At 38.9% G+C, this 18,012-nt stretch overlaps 1 long non-coding RNA gene across 1 annotated transcript in view; it reads right to left on the bottom strand.

Annotated features, from left to right (window-relative positions):
* Positions 1-1,622: 1,622 nt before the first annotated feature.
* LOC141577640 (uncharacterized) overlaps positions 1,623-18,012 on the bottom strand; it is a 383,621-nt gene continuing 367,231 nt past the window's right edge. The window contains exon 5 of the long non-coding RNA XR_012506872.1: positions 1,623-1,813. This is a non-coding gene — a long non-coding RNA (uncharacterized LOC141577640). The remainder of the gene's footprint in view (positions 1,814-18,012) is intronic.

Here is an 18,012-nt window from a genome sequence, read left to right as displayed (position 1 = left end):
CTCTGCTTTCAGTCCTATGGGATATATACCCTGAAGTGGAATTGGTGGATCTTATGATAATTTTATGTTTAATCTTTTGAGGAACTACTGTATCATTTTCACAGGAGCTGCGTCATTTTACATTCTCACCAGCAATGCACAAGAGTTCCAGTTTCTCCACATACTTGCCAACATTTATTTTCAATGTGTGGTTATTTTTTATCATTATAATAAACATCCTAATGATTATGAAGTGTAGGTCATCGTGGTTTTGATTTACATTTTCCTAATGATTAGTGATGATGAGTATCTTTCATGTGCTTATAGGTCATTATGTATCTTCTTTGGAGAATTTTTTATTCAAATACTCCTTGCTTATTTTTTCCTTTGGATTCTTTTAATTTGGTTTGGAAACAGTGCTTCTGATATCTAACTGCAGATAGGTATTCCTCAACCCAGACCAATTGAACCAGTGTCTATGTAGGGATGAGCCTGAGCAGATCAATTTTTCCATCAGGAACAGTTAGAAAAACCAGATGAAAAAAATGTTTGATGGCGTAAGTGAGCTGCCAAGGCAACCAGAACTAGACAAATCAAGTTACCAAGAGAGAAGCAGCACAGAGAAGTGAGCCAGTGTTTGGTCACCACTTTCTCTCTAGGGGTATTTGATGTTTCTTAGCCATGGTATTAAAGGTAAGGGCCCAGGTGGAGGCAGAAAGGCAGCGTTTTTGCCAATCAAGTGGCATTTTTTTTTTGTAGTCAAAAATTAAAGATTCTGTCTGCCATGGGAGCCAAGAAATGAGGAGCTAGGGCATTGGTGAGAAGAGAGGAACAGAGAATGAGCCCAGCATTTGGTGGTTTCTTCCTGTGGCATCTGCTGAATAAACAAGCTCGGGAAGTTAAATGAAAAACTTCAGACAGGCAAGCTTTTTCTTTACTGTGATGTCAAAGAGACAAAACATGGTATTCAGGATCTACAAAAGAAGAGACCCTATTAAACATCTTAAGCTCTCTGTTGAGGCTTAAGCTCTCTGAAAGGCTACATTTTAAGAGGAGGGCAAACCAGATTAAATTGGAGACGTATAAAAATGACAACTTAATTGGAAATATTTTAGGTTTGTTTTATAACAGAAAATCAAGCAGTGTGATTTATCATATTGACTTAAAGTAGAAAATCACATGATTATCTGAATATGTAAAGAATAATTTTTGATAAATTTAAATACACAGTCATAATAACTCTTATCAAGTTAAATCTAAAGAAAATTCTTTAACCTGTTTAACATTGCCTATAAAAAATCAACAGCAAACTTCAAACCTGAAGGTGAGAGAGAGCAAAACTTTTTCTGTGAAATGGGGCAAAAGTCAAAGACACCTGCTATGAACACTTCTATAAAACTGAATTTGAGATTCCACATCTGTACAATAAGGAAAGATAAAAAACAGAAAAAGAAACAAATAATAATTGGAATGGAAAAGTGTGAAACTATAATTATTTATAAATAATACTGCATGTAGAAAATCCAAATAAATTAGTATGAGAATACTGTAAGGCCTTCAGACATATTATTAAAATAGACAGTTATTTGTATTTCTATGTCAGTCACAAACAGGAAATTTAATTCTAAATGATATCATAAAAAATAAAAATCACTAATTTTCCAATGAAAAGTCCGAACCATCTACACTGAAACAAACAACAAAACAACAGAAAAATATAGCCAAAAATATAACTGAGATAAATTAAAGAAAATCTAAATACCTGAAGGAAAACACCACGTTCACAAATTGGAAGGCCTTGTGTTGTAAAGATGCTAATGTCCCACAGATTTTTCTGTAAATACAATGCAATCGATCAAAATCCGTACATTATTTTCTTGGTGTAAATTAATAAACTTCTTTTAAAATGTACCTGGCAATATAAAGAGCTAAGAACAGCCAGGACAAACTTAAAGAGAAACAAAGCTGGAACACTTACTACTACCAGAAATCAAGATGTATCAGAAAGCCGTACACTAATTAGGACAGTATGATATTGGTACAAAAAAAATTAGTAGGCCAAAAAACAGAAAAAAAAAAAGATCCACACAGGTAAGTTATTTGCTTTAGAACGAAATCACCCTCTTCATAACACTGATTGTATAGGGACAAGGATGGTCTTATAATAAATGATGCTTGGGCACTAGGATTTCCATATGGAAAAAAAGTAACTCCTTATGCCTACCTCACATCATAGATAAAACTCAGATCCAGATAGGTTGCAGATCTAAATATAAATGGTAAAACAATTAGCTATTTAGGATAATATCATGTTTTTGGAGAAAGCAAAGATTTCTTAAATGACACTCAAAAAGAATAAACTATAATGAAAAATACTGATGAACTGAACTTAATAAAACAAAGAAAACATTTAAAGAATGAAAATGCAAGCCCAACAGTGGGAGTGGATGTTTTCTTTCTTTCTTTTTAAATTTTTTTAAAGAGTGATTTATTTATTCATTTAATTTTTTGTGTGGGGGGAGGTATTTAGGGCTATTTATTTCTTACTTTTAGAGGGGTTACTGGGGACTGAACCCAGGACCTCGTGCATGCTAAGCATGCACTCTACCACTGAGCTATACCCTCCCCACCAGGAGTGGATGTTCTCAATATGTATATGCCACAGTAGACTCATATCCACTGTATTTAAAGATCTTTTACAAATCTATACACTTGTACAGAATGTTAAGAGCACAGAATGTTAAAAGAAGAAGTGGAAGAAGCTATAACAGATACTTTCCATAAGAAGATATTTAAATGACTATTAAATATATATAAATGTGTTCAACCTTAGATACCAGAAAAATATAAATGAAAACCAGGGTGCAATACCTATCAGACTTGCTAACCGTTAAAGAGACAGACATTCTTAAGTGTCGCTGAGGCCGTGGAACTACAGAGGCTGCTGTACACTGATGGCAGTGATGTAACTGGTACAGCATGTTTTGAAACTGGTTAGTAATACCTCCTAACGCTGATCAGAAACACAAGTTATGAAGTGACCTTCCCAACCCTAAGAACATCTAACAGGAATGCACACATCTGTTCACAAAAAAGCACCTGAAAGAATGTTTAAAAATAGCATTAATTGTCATAACTACCTATTGTTAGTCAACAGTAGAATTGATGGATAAATTATAATATATTCTTCCAATGTAATGCTGTAGATTAATGAGGGGAAAAAAAAACATTGCTGGAAGCAACAGTGAATACATCTCACCAGTGTAATACTGAGAAAAACAAAGTACACACAAAGGAGCATACTCCAATTGCATTTATATAAATGTCAAAAGCCTGCTAAATTCATCTATGGTGTTAAAATACAGAATAATGATTATCTTTAAGGGGGAGTGGTGATGGAAGGGGGCATGAGGACGACTTCTAGAGCACTGATAGTGTTCCTTATATTAACCTGGGTAATGGTGAGAAGATTATCTTTGTGTGACTTTATTAAGCTGGATGCTACGATTTGAGCAAGTTTATTATGCGATATTTCAGTAAACTAAATTAAAACGGGAGAAAGTACACTCCCCTCTCTTTCCTTCCTGCTCCTTGGAATGTGAAGATGGTGGCTGGAGCATAAGCTGCTGTTGTAAATGAGCAGTCTTGAGATGACATTCTCAGGAGGGCAGAGAGGGAACAGAGGAGGAGCCTGGTTCCAGATGACACCTGACAGCTATGCCAGCCCTAACCCAACAACTTCTGGGCCTTTCTTGATGTACTTTACCTTCTTGCCAAGTAAGAAATGGTTATTTCTTGAGCCCTGAACAGTATGATGAAATCAGTGTTCACACTGCCAGAGAGTTTAGACTGGATACTTCATCTTTGTGACAGAAACAACAGAAATTTAAAAGTTAACCATTCTGCAGACTCACTTTTGAATTTCTCCACCATTTCCATAAAAGATAAGGTCTCACAAAGAGATTAATGGAAAATATATAGATTTAATTATTTTTTCCACACACATTAACAAAAGCTGTAAAATGTGTTTTACTTATTGGGGCTGCTCTCTACCCTCACGATTCTTCGGAGGACTTTTCCTCATCAGCATTCTTTGCCTGAGAAGAGTGATGACTTTTCTGCTGAAGTTAAGGTAATTCTACAGCTCAGCTTTAGTGAACACCCCTTAGCACATTAATGAATAATAGTTGTGCATTAGCAAACATGCTCCAGAGACAAAATCAAATCAAAGGGGCTTGGATGTTCATAAATTCTGACACCTCTAAGCTCTCAGTGAGAAACTACTTTATAATGAATCGCGTGGGTTACATGCAGTTCAGCAGGAGACTTAAGGCTTTACTATGCTTGAATAAAGTGAAATTTAGTTGAGGATAAAAGAGCAACAATCATTACGAATTTGCACAAATCCTTAAGGATTTTCATTAAAATCGGACTTTCTAATCATCAGCTGTGTACATTCAGTGGTCGTCCAGGCCAGCTGAACTTCGGCAGTGTCCTCCTAGGCACTGTGGTGTAGGGACTGGTCACATAGTCTTTGAAAGTCTCTTACCTGCTCCCATTTATTTGAGTGGCTTTCTGGTGCTGGGATGGTAAGAGAGTCTCCACATGGTGGCTTTGAGATGAAGTGAATTCTCACAGTGAGAAGATTGCAGTGGTTATTGCTTCTTAAGAGGAGCAGGTGAAAGTTTTTATTAATTAAAAAGAAGAAGAATGCCAAGAACACCGGTAACTGGACACAGGTCTTGGTACATCTGCTGTCTTGACTTCTTTGTGTAAATCGTCCCTTCCACTAATGTTGATGTCATCTTTTCAAAGTCTTCTGTTCATACCCTTTTCTGTTCTGGTCTTAACTTCTTCCCTTTCCATCCAGATTTCTTGCAGAAGCTGTTTATTTTGCCATCTCCTTTTTCACACCTGTCATTCATATCTGAATTACAGTCTGGCTTATGTCCCTGACTTGCTAAAAACTGACTGTTAACCAGGGAAAGTGTAGACATACAATAATTGTTTAAATAATTGTTTCTTAGTTAGTTACCTGCTTTGTGTGATTTACTTTGAGCTTACGTTTACTTGAGAAATTAATGTTCTATGCAGTTTCTCCTTGGCCTTCCAAAAACAAAAAACAAAAACAGGAGGCTAGGAAAATTGAAAAATGCTCCACTGTGTTCCACATGACTGGTGAACATTTACTGGTGCCTCTTAGGTCTGTAAGACACGGGATTCAGTTTGGACAATAAAAAAATAAGTGCAATCCTCTTCCTAAGTATGTCTGGAGTCTACTTGCTTTTCTCTGTATCTCCTGCCACCTACTCGGCTCAGGCCAATTTAATTTCTTGCTTGTACAGCTGCCGTGACTTGCTAACTGGTCTCACCAATTCCTGCTCTCCTGCAATCCGTTATCTAATAATCACAGTGTCCTCCTTCAGACACTTTAATGGCTCTTAAGATAAAGAGCGTCTTTCTGCACCTGACCTCTGAGCCTTGTAGTATCTGGCTCCTGCTTTCCTCTCTAGCCTCATTTTGATGCCTTCTTGCTTCCTCTGCTAGGAGTACTGTCACACTGGCCTTTATTACATTGACATCTTTTCCAAGTCCTTTCCCAGTTCAAGGCTTATACCTTTGCTCTTCTCTTTGCTTAGAACCTTTGCCTCACGCCACCCCTACCAGTCTGGCCAATTCCTAGTTATTTTTCAAGTTTCAGCTTAGCTATCACTTGTTCGGAGAGCCCTTCCCTTTCTCCACACAAAAGGCAAGGCCACCCTGTTACTTGTTTTACTCATGGGCTCTGCAGCAATCCAGATGACTAGAGAATTTGGTTAAGAAAGCAACATGGGTTTAAGCAATGATAGGAGGGTCATCCAATACAAAAGCCATTTTTTTAAATGACCAATCTCTGAAAATTATTGGAAACGATGCATAAGCAAAAATTTTTAAACACCTGAAACTCATTCAATGACATGATACAACCTTTTAGTCTCATAATTTGAGATGGAATGTTTTCTAAACTACACTTCCATATCTTTGAATCTAAATCATACTGAACAAAAAATATTAGTTGCCTCAGTAAATTGGTGCTACAATATGAACCATGATATGGAATCATAAAAATAATTGGTAGGATCTCTTAGGGAGCCTCCCAAAACTTGTACCCTTCTTCTCTGACAAGGTCCTAAAAACTGGGTAAGAAAGCAGAAACGTGAAAGAAGAACCAAAATACCAAACTTAGGACTGGCCATGGCTGACGTATATGATGTCACTCTGTGTGAGAGCCGGCTGGACCTGCTGCCCGAGCCCGAGTCAGGCACCCTTAGGACCTGTCCTGCCCGGTGTTTTCTCTAGTGCATCAGTGCTCCCGGCGGGGGGGGAGCCACTGTCTGAGAGAAAAGGGAGAGCTGAGCCCAATATGAGAAATTATTCCTCTCCAGTTTACCAATGAATACATGTCAGGGGACAAATTCTACATGGATTTTTTTATGTCCCTGCAAGGTCAGGGCCTTCTCGGCAAAGGGCATGTTTGAATAGTAAACAGCCTTGGAAGTTAGGGGTCATGTATTTCTCCAGAAGGATTGGAAGACACACCTTTCCAGAAACATTCCAAGGTAATGATTATAATGCCCTCTCTTTCCCCTTCCCAGGGACGTTTGCTTCCTTTCCAGGGAGAGAGTACTCTTTCTACAGAGCCAAGAAGAGAAGCTGTATCGGCAGTCCCGTACGCTGTGCTCAGCCTCCTACTACTGTCAGGGTTCCTCTGCTGGGCTGCGGCCACCGCACGCTCAGGTCACCCCGGCCTTTCCCACGTTGCCCCTTGGGAACTGGGCTGTGGGGAACCAAGGCCAGATGCCGCTCTGGCTGCTCTGCTCTCTGTAATGAATGATCTGTCTGTTGACCCAGGGATTTTTATCATTTTATCAGTTTCTGACTTAACAAGTTATTACCATTTCCCAAAGGAGAGAGTTAAGAGACAAGAGAGGTCTATTGTGGTCTGGGACAACTCCTCTTTCTGGAAATTAGCAACAGGGAAAAGGGGGTTCTTCGTGTCTGCAGTGCTGGCGATGGTGATACGGGCGACAACACGGACAGCAGCCACAGCGCAGTCCCGTGCTCCGTGAAATCCTGCCTGTGATCTCTGTGCAAAGGACCTTCCTGTTGTTCCCTCTCTTAGCCCTTTAGCAATTTCATGGGGGAAGTACTTGTATTATCTCCATTTTATAGAAGAAGAAATTAAAGTTCAGAAAGGTTAAGAAACATGCCCCAAGTCATGATAATATGTGTAGAAAAGACTGAAGGTCCGGTCTGCCTGACAAAGAATCCTTGTACTTTTCTACTAAATTACAGTGAAGGCACCAGAAGGAATGAGACTGTCAGTGTTGTTCCCCACTAAATTTCCTACACCTCCCAGGGTCCCAGACCCTCAAAGTATATGGGGGAGAAATACATATATATCCCATTGCTAAACTGTCACATCTCTGATTTCATTGTGCCTTTCTCCACCAGCCCTGTATCACTTACAAGTGAAAAAACCAAACTAGCTTTAATCATATCAAAATAAGTGTACATGGTGAAACTCTGAGGAATGTGTTACTTCTCAAGTTTATTTTGAAACACCAGCAGTGACAAAGAAATGAGATGAGGTTAAGTAGGGGATTATGTATTTATCACATCCTCAGAAACTCCCTGCAAAGAGCAGTCGCCACTTGAGTACAATAAACTGTTCAAACCAAGCCACTCTACCTCGCAGGACTTCTTAAGGAACAGCAATGCTCACCCATTTCCATCTACCAAGCACAAGAAACTTACAGCAAGTAAAGTTTGAAAGACTTTCTGTATGGAAGTGATTAGATATTCATATGTTGTAATAGCTGGTGAAATGTACGCATCACACAAAAGTAAAATTTTTTCTTTTGCATTACTTCTAAGAAAAAGTTTCTAAAAAAGTGGGAGTAGAAGGATGATTTTACCTTTCTTCTTTAAGGCTGGCCAAGCTGGACTCTGCTTGATTATATGGCACAAGCATATTGACCAAAACAGTATCCGTCTCTGGCATAACTAAACATTTGCCCTCTAGCTTTATGAAACTCAAGTCCTGTGTTAATGATAATAGGTTTTTCCTTTTTTTTTTTTTTTAACTGAAGTATAGTTAATTTATAATGTTGTGTTAGTCTCAGGTGTACAGCAAAGTGATTCAGTTATACATATACATATATATATTCTTTTTCAGATTCTTTTCCATAATATGTTATTACAAGATATTGAATATAGTTCCCTGTGCTATACAATAGGGTTTTGTTGTTTATCTATTTTATATATAGCAGTGTGTAGCTGTTAATCCCAAACTACTAATTTATCCCTCCTCTACATCCCTTTCCCCTTTAGTAACCATAGTTTGTTTTCTGTCTGTGAGTCTATTTCTGATTTGTAAATAAGCTCATTTGTATTATTTTTTTAGATTCCACATATAAGTGATATCATATGATATTTGTCTTTCTCTGTCTGACTTACTTCTCTTAATATGATAATCTCTAGGTCCATCTATGTTGCTGCAAATGCCATTATTTCATTCTTTTTTATGGCTGAAGAGTATTCCATTATATTTATATATTTATATACACCCGTTCTTCTTTATCCAGTCATCTGTGGATGGACATTTAGGTTGCTTCCATGTCTTGGCCACTGTAAACAGTGCTGCTCTGAACATTGGGGTGCATGTATCTTTTTGAATTAGGGCTCCCTCCAGATATATGCCCAGCAGTGGGATTGCTGGATCATATGGTAACTCTAGTTTTAGCTTTTTAAGGAACCTCCATTCTGTTTTCCATAGTGGCTGCACCAATTTACATTCCCAACAACAGTGTAGGAAGATTCCTTTTTCTCCACACTCTCTCTAGCATTTATTATCTGTGTACTTTTTAATGATGGTCATTCTGACCAGTATGAGGAGATACAAATTAGTGACAATATTTTTTATCTCACAGAGTTTCTGTAGGTCAGGAATCTTGCAGCTTAGCTGGGTCCTCTGGCTCAGGGTCTGTCCCAAGACTGCAGTCAAGGAGCCAGCTGGTACTGTAGTCATTATAAGACTTTTCCTGGGGAGAATCTGCTTCCAACCTCACTCATGTGCTTATTAGCAGGATTCCGTTCTTCATGGGTTCATGGGCTGAGGGCTCAAGTCCACAGGGGCTGTTACCTACGACTGTCCCAGTTCTGTGCCACAGGGGCCTCTCTATGGGACAACTCATAATTCATAACACTTTGAGGCTTGCTTTCCTCAAATCAAGTGGACAACAGAGTGAGAGAGGATTGTGGCAAAGAGGAAGCCACAATCTTGTTGTAACCTGTCTTAGTCTGTCTAGGCTGCTATAACCACATACCTTAGACAGGGTGGCTTAAACAGCAAACATTTATTTCTCACAGTTCTGGAGGCTGGGAAGTCCAAGGTCCAGGCACTAGAAGATTTGGTATCTGGTGAGAGCCTGCTTCTTGGTTCATCGATGGCCATCTTGCTGTGTCCTCCCAGGGCAGAGCTGCTGAGGGAACTTTCCTTTTATAAGGGCACTAATCCCATTTGTGAGGGCTCTGCCCTCGTGACCTAATCACCTCCTAATGGCCCTACCTCCAAATACCATCACACTAGGGATTAGGTTTCAACATATGAATTTGGTGGGGGGAGGAGAATTGAGGGGAGGGGGAAAATAGCATAACACACTCTTGGAAGAGAAATCTCCTAATTTTTGCTGAATTCTAACTGTTAGAAGCAAGTCTCTGAGTACAGCCCACACTCAAAGGGATGGGACTGATGATGCAGAGTATGAATACAAGGAGGTGGAGATGGTTGGAAGCCATTCCAGAAGCTACCACCACAGGCGGTAAGAGCATTCCTTCCTGTTACTGAAAGGATACCTGGTTCCAGGTGCAGAAGAGAAGGCACCACGGCTCCTGGGCTAGTCTCCCGCACTCTGTGGGCAGAGGCAGGGGTGTGCCTTACCCCTGGGCAGGGCTCTGCTCTCTCACTTTCATGCTGGGCTTGGAGCTCCTGATTTCACCATGTCACTGATCTCCTGTCTTTAGCAACCTTTCTTGGTTCCCTGAAAAATAATTTCTAAAGAGGAAAAATGAAATTACAGCGAGTGCACAAAAACCCTTGTGTTTGCTTTAGCTGCAGGGTCCTCCCACATGATTTCTGAGTCACTTCTTTAAAGGATTAAGGATGTCCAGTAACTTAGCCGATAGTTCTTCCTGCAAGTCGTGGTATTTTTATGGTTTTTTTGATGGCAGTTGATCCACAGAAAAGCTACATTTTGTGTGTGTGTGTGTGTGTGTGTGTGAAATAAACTTGTGATAGTGATATAAATGACATTAAACCACAAACTTTTCCTACTTGAAGATCTCTAACTTGGTCCTTCACCATAAAATAGAAGTTTCAGTCTGATTTTTTTCAAACATTTCATTTTTTAGAAGACACATTTTATAATCAATGCTGATATATATTTAGGACCAGTTCATGATTTGTTTTGATCTTTGTTTTTCTTTTTTTGTACCCAGTTATGAAGTTGTCCTTAACCCAACGGAGATAGCAAAAATGAAATAAAGCAAATACATGAAAAATATTCTTACTGGGAGAAGTGTATTTTGGTTTTGTTGTTGTTTAAGTTTGCTTTTTCATTTGCCTGCTGGCTTTTAAATGACAGCACATACTTTATGCAATCTGAAAATAGAGAATTTGGGGAATCCATTTGTTTTGGTTTTGAATAAATACCAAAAGCTGAAGGTGTACCTTAAAAAACCTCAAGTTTTGGGGAGGAGGTCTAAACTGATATGAGCCTCCAGTCTGTATGCAATGAGGGAAAAGCCTGTCAGTCAGCTTGAGACTGTAGTCATGAGACCAGAGCAAAATTCATCACAAAGAGGCTGGGAGATGGTCACTGGAGTCCAGTTGGCTCTACAGCAGCCAATCTCTCTTTTCAAAGGAAAATGAGATAAAATTCCAAGTGGTTTATTCAGAAAGTCTGAGCATCTAAATGGCAATATAACCACTTATTACTCTTATTTTTCAATGATTTCTGGGCTCTTTTCTAGACACAGAATACTTCTAAAATATTTAAAATTCAATTAGCCAAGCAACTGTCTTTCCTGTGTATGTCAATGACTTTAATAGGAAGTGAGGTTTTGTGTCCATCTTAATTGCATTTATTATCACAGACTAACCTTATAATTCAGATAAAATGCTGACAACCTGATGTTAAGGAAGGGTAAGAATTTTTTAATGCATTTATTCTGTATAAACCAACCATGTATTCTATACAATTTATTACTCTTGGCATTGGGAAAAGAAAGATAAATATCCACTTTTAAGGAGCACACAATCCAACTAGGGTAAGAAATGCACATATAGTAACTCTACTATAAGCAAACTTCTATTTTCCTGGGAAAAAACCATACAGAAAGTTTTTACTTCCACCGATTTCAAATTCAGACCTATAAAAAATATGGCTTAGAAATATTTTTGGTCTTGAGCAGTTTTTGATTAAAATTATGTGATTCATATTTGACAATTTTTAATTGACTTTATCTGTTTTACATATTGGATTTAAATATATAAGTAGAGGAAAAATTTGCTTCCATAATCAAGGAGGTTTGTAGCAATTGTCTTAGACTTAGAAGGCTCTTATCTCAGAAAATATCTTTGTAAACTGCTTTGGTGGACGTAGTAAAGGGTCTTTCAACGTGACCTAAATGAGACAGCTTTATATGGAATATGCAAATCGCACTGCATCAAAATACAAGAAACATGTTCAGTTCCTTCTGCTATGTTTGTGAACCAGAATGTGGCCAATATGGTGGTGGGAGTGACTCTCGAGTGCACATGAAGTAGAAAAGAGGATTTTTGGAGGAAAGTTTATTCTGCAACATGGTACCAAGTGAAATCTAAAAAGATGACCAATAAGAAGATGCTTAGTGACTTTTAGAAATCATTTAAATTGTAAGTTGTTTCTTACTCATATTTTGCTAAAATTATCCAAACATCACCTCCATAATCTGCAAAACGTCAATAAGAGCTTGATACTAGTAGCCGTGCTTACTGTGTTAGAGTGGAAATGAAGGAAGAGCTGACCCAACCGGGGTCAATACGAGGGAACGGAGAGCGCGTTTCAGAGGGGCTGAAACAAATACTCACGAGCTGGGCAACCGCAGAAGAACAGACTGCAGACCCTCAGGAGGCAGACTTGAGGCAAGCCTGTCTTCCCCCAGGACAGACAGGAGGAACATACTTGGTAGGGGTTGAGGTGGGAATTGATCCTGCTATTATATGGAGGCAAGGTTTAAGCTTTTCTTTCTTTTGCCATCTCTTTATTTGTATTTTTTTAAGTGATAAGATTTGGATTATAAGTGTGAGAGACTGAATATACAAAGGGAAAATAACCAGATCATATATAAAAAATAAAACTCCGACGCACAACCTGTATCAACCTGCAGGAAACCTACCTCCTTATCTATAACACGCAACTCAGGAAGCCTGCCTGCTGCAAGTCAGAATTACAGGAAGCCTGGTTACTCTCTCTAGTGACAGTCCAGCAAGCTGAATAATAACGTCTGTAACAATTGGCCCAGAATGGCCGAGACTTGATTACTAACTGACAGCTTCCCTGACTTTTACCCCTGCTCCCAATTCAGGATCAACCAGAGAAAGCCAAAATGCATACCTAACCAACCGCACAGGAGTCCCCACTTCTAGTGACCCCTGCTGCAGTTTCCCCAGGACAACAGCCTCTAATTGGGCCATGCCCGAAACCTGCCCTCTTTCCACTAGAAAGCTTTCCCACTCCTCTGTTTGCCTTTGAGTCTCTGGCAAAACACAGGTAAAGGTGGCTGTCTCCCTTGCGAGACAACAACTCTGATAAATAGTCTTTGCTTTCTCATTTGGTTGGTCTTCATTTATTTCCACAAGTATAAGATTTTGTTTAAAGAATGAATTGAGCAGGGAGGGTATAGCTCAGTGGTAGAATGTGTGCTTAGCATGCATGAAGTCCTGGGTACAATCCCCAGTACCTCCATTCAGATAAATAAACCTAATTACCACCCCACAGAAACAAACAAACAAAGAACGAATTGAGCTTTGAGCCCTCTCCCCACCCAAAGAATTAAAAACCATTATGTACTCTAACATTTCTGTTACATAGATGGGAAACTTGATTTTGAAAACAATGTTTAACTTGCGTTAGGCCAGTGATTCTCAACCTCCTGCACTTTAGAGAATCAACTGGGCGTTTTGCATATGTCTTATGCCGAGGCTGTACCCTTAGGGAAATCAAGGTAAAGTCAAGCAAAAAGATGTATTTTAAGAACTTCCTAGAAAATACCAATGGGCCGTGTCTTAGGTAAAATTCAGATACAAACTCAGGAAACGGAACTCTTCCCTCTTTTCCATTAACTCGTGGCATTTAAACCCTTTCATCTCAATGTGAAATAAGCAGGAGAATCCAAAGAAGTATAGGAACATCTGTCCTGGCTAGAATCCAAGTACCAGGCAGCCTCACCTGTCTGGCTTTCCTTTGTCGTATTTGTTAAAGTGACCCGTAGGTTGTCAAAATAGGGCCGCTTAGTCAAAGAGGATTCCCACAAAGCTTCACTCAAAAAATAGGTCTTCTTATTTTACACACACTTCTGACAGGTTTGGAAATCTGGTTTTCAGATTTACAGCCTCGTTGAAAGGGGCAATGCTTCATGCAGGTTGTTTGATTGCCTTGAGAAATGACACCAAGCGCAATGGAGGAATTGGGAAACCTACAAAAGCCACAGGACCTGCAAAACTGCTATGCCACACATCGCAGTAGGTCCTATCTTTGGGAAAAGGAAAAAAAAATCCCAGCTTAAGTAACTGAAACATATATCTGTTATAGTTTGGCTAAAGGCATCAATTCCAGTTATTCTGACAACCAGATATTTTGAGTGGCATGTTCTTTGAGATTTTTGCATAGCAGCTTTCAAAATTTACTAATACTGTGTTCAGTTTAGACAAGAAGAAACGAGAAGAACTGTTCCAGCTTTTGCTCCAAAAAAATGGTTACCTACTGAGGTATATTTTGCAAAGACTAATATGTCAGTTAAAGCTGTGAACTTTACTCCATTCGGAATGTATCTTAGCAAAAGCCATTTTTCACAATGTTATTCCCCTAGAATTTTTTTACGTTGAGTTCTGGTATCCACATCATGTGAAAGAATCCTTGGTTGCAATATTCTCGGGAAATCCTCAGGGATAAACCACAACTCCAGTCAACACTCAGTATGTAGACATTGTCCTCTACCAAGCCTTGGGTGCCTGTCAGTCCTAATCTTTACAATTTGTGGCCTAAACTAATAAACCATCGCCCTTGACTAACCTGCTAGAAGGGTGTATCTGAATTACACAAAGGCAACAGCAGACAATATGTATATTCATTTAATACTTAATATTCTTTTCCTGCATACACTTTAGTGAACACCTAGCATATTGCCTGTAATGGTGCTTGAAATGAGGTGGCAGCTTTAGTAATAATAAATGTAACAAAAATATTCATTTAAATGGAGATCACAATAAATTTGAAACATTGTAAGCAATGTTTACAAAGTTCCTCAAATCCAAATATGGAAAACATTTGCATGTTTGATGTCACTTTTCATTCAAATATTTGCCATCGTAAGATACCTCTGAATAGACTGCAGTTTACAGCTCCCCACAGATAGACATCAAGTGTCACCCTCCTTAGTTCATAGACTACGCCCAGGCTAAGCCAAGTGGAATGAAATTAAAAGGCATTAGTTATTTACATTAGTTAGTTTAAGTGATTGTCAAAGGGATAACTTAAAGTAGGTTGAGTGGCACCTACTGTCTGAAGAGTCTAGTTCCTGATTAAAAACCCATATGTGATTTTTCAGGCCTGACATAGGTGATGACAGAGACTGAAGCCGGGAGGCCTCACTGGGGAAAGCTGCACTTCCTGCGCAGACTTGGTGCTTGGCCAGCGCATTGCTGCCTCTGCAGGGAGGTGCAGTCAAGGACACAGGCCCGCCTGGCTGGTCAGGCTCTTACACATGTTGAAACCCCCAGCCCAGGCACCGTCATTCCTAGGTCTCTTTATCTGATGCCTGAGGCAGAGATCTTGTTCAGGCATCTCTGCTGAGACCTCCTTACAGGGGTGGAAGGGAGAGGTGGAAAATTTGCAGGCAGTTTTCCCCACGCTGACCCAGTACTTTCCCACTCCTAGCCCTCCCCCTCACCCTTCCTCCAAATCCAGAGTCCAAAAAGCTACTTGATAAGGCTTTTGTTGGGGATCCTTCAACAGGGAGGGAACCCCAAGTTTGTGCTGATCCACCCGATCCTCCATCAGCATGCTGTTCCCTGGGAGAAAATGGAAGAGGAGGGGTCGGCATCTTCTCTGATTTTAGACTCTTATACCATCTTAGTAAGTAAGGAAAGTGATTAACTCTTTAATCTCTGGCTTATTACTTTAATCAGCTGCTCCTTACATCTGACAGCTCAGCACTCTCTCTGAGCTTTGCTGACTTCCTGACACTACCCACATCAGTTTCAATCCATATTTTCATCCAATACCCAAAGAAGGCTCATGAAAAAACATTTCTACATTATTAATAAGCCTTAAGAATTTCACGTTAGTGTACTTCATTTCTATAATTTTAGGGGAATGTCTTGTATTAAAACCCATAAATGCTTCAAGAGGGACTGACTGTCTGAAATTTGGGACTTCTCTAAGCCAGAAAGAGAAAGAAAAATACCATATGATATCATTCATATGTGGAATCAGAAAAAAAGACAAACTTATTTACAAAACAAATAGACTCACAGACATAGAAAACAAACTTATGGTTACCGGGGGGAGAGGGGGTAGGAAGGGATAAATTGGGAGTTCAAGATTTGCAGATACTAATACACACAAAATAGATAAACAACAAGTTCATACTGTATAGCACAGTGAACTATATTCAATAGCTTGTAGTAACTTATGGTGAAAAAGAATATGGAAACGAATAGACGTATGTTCATCTATGACTGAAGTGTTATGCTGTACACCAGAAATTGACACATAGTAAACTGACTATACTTCAATAAAATATATGTATATATAAGAAATTTGGGACTTCTCCATCCTCCGCTGGATGATTTGATTAATTCCTCTACCACACACTGACTATGCCACTGTCACTCCTTAGCAAACCAAGACCCTCCACTCTCATACTCTACCATCCTTGGTATCACCCAAGCCTAATCTCTTTGTATGTTTCAGTTCTGACCCAAACGTTCCTCTTTGATCTGTGCTCTTTTTTGACTACATACCTGTTGTTACTATAGCTTAATCTTACTGAGCCACACAGGATAGACTTGTGGAGAGTTTTATTTCAGGAGCCATTCAGCAAGGCTTATACTCATTTTTTGTAGGCTAATATACTTCATCTTTCTTTAAGTCCTATAATTGAATCCAACCCTTCCTGGGAAAGCCTCCAGCATGATTTATACATAACGACTATTCTAGATTGACAAAAAGCTGTTGGATGCCAAGCAACTCATTCCCAGGGCCCTGGATCCAAAATAGGGAGACTAACCACACAACTGGGAATTGGAAATTGATTATATGGGAAAGCGAAAATGAAATACTGAGATGCTGGTGGTGACAGTGCTGGTAGTCGGGTGTGACAGTGATGTGGGAGGCTGAGACCTGATCTTAATAGCTCTTTGTATCAACAGACAACTTCTCCTGATATGTTTGTTTGAAAAGCACAAAAACAGATTCACAAAGGCTCTTTATAATAAAAGAAAACATCTTTGTGCTATAAAAAAGCATCACACTTGCTTAAGTAGAGATTTTCCCAGAATAAGAGACGACAGAGAAAGGCTCGGAAGCTCCTAGGCTCTGGTTGTTTCCCTCGTGCCTGAGAGTATATAAAAGCGGCCTCGCCCTGCCAGGGTTGAGCCCTTTTTCTTGGGGTGAGTGAGCCAAGTAATAGATGCAGGATAGCAGGATCTTTTGAGAAAGTAACCAAGGTTTTGTTTCTTGTTGTTCCTAACATTCCACTCCCCCTCCCCTTCCTGGCATTTATTGCCTCAAGGAGCAGTGTAGATCAGCCGAAAACAAAGACAACATTGACATTCCTAAACAGTTATTTTTGTATGCAGAGAGAAAGGAAAAATAAAGGTCAATGCACTTTTTATCAGCAAGAGCCTAGTTTTAATAGAATAAAGGGTTTTTGGAATTCTCCAAAGGTGGCTTTGCATATTACAAGGAAATCCTAAAGGAGTCAGAATTTTGACCCAATGCCATAAACCACTGAGTTAGGAAGAAATTGTGATGAAGGAAGAACAGTTTTCCTAACCGCAAGCAATGCAATGAGAATTTAAGAAACTTTTCAGAATTCTGAATGGAGGGGATAGGGAGAGAAGAGCTAGAGAATTTAGAAACAAACTTGGGAGTTAGATCAATACCCCGTATATATTCTCTGTGGTTGAAACCCCATTGAAAGTTTAATAAAAAAAAAAAAAAAAATGAAAATGTAAAGACAAAATTATCTGTCCTCGTATAAATGGTGCCTCATAGGTTAGTTTGGATTCAATTATAAGCAATGTAAAGCAAATTCCCAAAATATATCTGAGTCAGTGACCATGTATTTATTCTTAATATATAATTTATTATATGTTTGTATAACATTTAACCTATTTATTAAGTATACAGTATTAAATATAAATATATAAAATGGACATAAGATATAAATATATTAAATATAATTAATTATATGTTATATAATATTGACATGTATTTAACTCTCTATTAGATACTATACTTTCATTTGGGGCAACGGAGACAAAGGCCCAGTTCAGCAAAACTTGTGTCTAATGCTCACATGATATATTTTGTGACAGTTTTCCAAGGTTAACTACAAGTGTTGGTTTACTACTGCTGCTGTAATAGATTACTACAACCTTTGTGCTTTAAAACAATACAAATTTATTATCTTATAGGTCTGGCAGTCAGAAGCCAAAGTCAAGCT

The sequence above is a fragment of the Camelus bactrianus genome, chromosome 5, assembly GCF_048773025.1.
Source record: "Camelus bactrianus isolate YW-2024 breed Bactrian camel chromosome 5, ASM4877302v1, whole genome shotgun sequence".
NCBI lineage: Eukaryota > Metazoa > Chordata > Mammalia > Artiodactyla > Camelidae > Camelus > Camelus bactrianus.
Note: the sequence above shows the minus strand (reverse complement) of the source record. Positions and strands in the feature narration are given on the sequence as shown.